Source organism: Camelus dromedarius, chromosome 24, assembly GCF_036321535.1.
Source record: "Camelus dromedarius isolate mCamDro1 chromosome 24, mCamDro1.pat, whole genome shotgun sequence".
NCBI lineage: Eukaryota > Metazoa > Chordata > Mammalia > Artiodactyla > Camelidae > Camelus > Camelus dromedarius.
In genome coordinates this window covers 31,117,154-31,119,396 of record NC_087459.1, presented here as the reverse complement: position 1 = coordinate 31,119,396, position 2,243 = coordinate 31,117,154, and positions in this window count along the sequence as shown.

Here is a 2,243-nt window from a genome sequence, read left to right as displayed (position 1 = left end):
CTGGGGAATGGCGAGCAAAGACACAGGACCTGTCTGCCCCTATGCTCCCCTGCTGGAGACTGGGACCTGGGACAAATCTGGAGGGCTGGGCTGAGTCTGGATGAATCTGAAGGTGCATTTCTGCACTGCTGCTGGAGTGGAGTTTCCGGACAAATCTCACTCCCTACATCCCCCTGCATATCTGTCAGCTCAGGTTTCCGGTCCAGGCAGAGGGCAATGAGACGAGACCTGCTGGTGCTGAAAGGACAGCTCCCCCAGCATCTGGTACAGCGGCAAGAGCCCCAGTCCTGCAGTACCGACCCATCATTTAATTGGCACCCACTGTTTACATGCATTAACATACCCAAGATCACACAGCCATTAAACAGAGGGGCCCCGGAACAGACTCAGGAGGTCTCTCACTCTCTCTCTCTTTTTTTCATCTTGCATAAGACTTTTATCGCTAACAAAGACCTAGAGCGCAGATCATTCAATTCAAACACCTCGCTGCGTAAGTTAGGAATTGACCACTGAGATAAAATGATAACATTCAGATAAAACAGACGTTGATTTGTCTAGCTCCTGCTGCTTTTCTCTGAGACAGCTGCTCCTCACCATTATGTCTTGGTCTGCACTAAACATCTTTAGTCTTTATTTCACCATTTCTAATCTGCAGTATAAATTATCAATTTGGTGTTTTGAGTGACTTCAAAACTCAAACTTTTGTTTTAAATATAAATTTTGGCATTCATCTTGTGTCTGTGAGGCAGAAGTCATTGTTTTTGGTGGGTATGCCAATAACTTTTTTGTCCATCACAGAGCTGTAAGTACACTACCCTTCATTAAAGAACATGTCACACTTTGCCAGAACTTTCTGTGAAGCACTTTTAATGTGTTCTTTATCTCTCCTTTTCAGGCACACCACAACGAAATACTTATATTTTCAGTTCAACCAAAATCTCCTGTAAGGTAAGTAACTTTTTACTTGGTACTTGGATTAGTTTTTGAGACTTTTAAAAATTTTGGGGGGGTAATTAGGTTTATTAATTCATTTATTTATTTTTAATGGAGATGCTGGGGATTGAACCCAGGACCTCATGCATGCTAGGCATGTGCTCTACCACTGAGCTATCCCCTCCCCCCTTACTTATTTATTTTTTAAAGGAGGTGCTGGGGACTGAACAATTCTCCTTCCCAGTTCTCTAGTATTCACCATGTGCTGTCCACTGCCAGGTAACACAGAGAAGATACACCTGCTCACTCCCCTGCCCCCAGGTTCACGGGAGAGATGGCCAAGGGAGCAAATCAAATACAGGGCAGGATGGAGACAGCAAGCAACAGGGATGACGGAACTGAGCTTATGAGGAAGCAGAAACTGTGAGGCAGCTGCAGGCAGGAGGCAGAGAAAAGCAACAGAGACGGGGCAAAGAATGGAGTGAACATTCCCGTGCCCTCCTCCGGAGAGTCACTGACTCGACGGCGCTGCAGGGGCAGAGGCTGCAGCTCCCGCCTGGCCTCCAGCCCCAAGTCCCGTGGAGCCCCCAGCGCACTAAACTCAGTGACGAGCTCAGGGGCCCTTCTGTCTAAGCAACTTCACGTAGCCATGGTGGGCACTGTCCACACTCACACCTCTGTGGGCTGAGCCAGCACTCTGTGGTCAAGTCCAGTGGCCCTCCTGCTGCTCATCTGGCTATGGGTAGCTGGGACCCCCAGGGAAGGGGCTCCAGAGGTCTGGACCTCAGCTGGGCGTTCTGGCAGCTTGGGGATCTCTGCAGGGAGGGCTGGGTTCCCTGCAGGAAGGAACGGGCAAAATCTCAAACTTGAGGTCAGACAGATCTGAGTTTAGAGCTGGCTGTCCCTCTCACCTGCCATCGGACCAGCCTCATCTGTAATATGGGGCTAATAATTCTTACCTGGCATGTGGTAGCTAGAGCAAAGTGTAGAACATATAAAATACTCGGGGAACAGCAGATAGCATTATTGTGGTAGCAATTAATAAGAAAAAAATTAGTGGCAAAGAGGCAGTCTGGGGCACTGGGGAATTCATCTACCCAATCTCGATCCACACTTCTTATTGCACCTACCTGGCCACATGATTGCTTTGCTTTTCTGTTGGCCAGGAGTGCCACATTGAGGCATCTGAGGCTCCCTCTGCTCACTGGGAAGAATGATTGCACTGTCCACAGTTGATTAGTGATGTCTGCCATAGGCACAAAGGGAGATTGGCACCAGGTGTGCTGTGTATCTGATAATCTGTTAGAGTG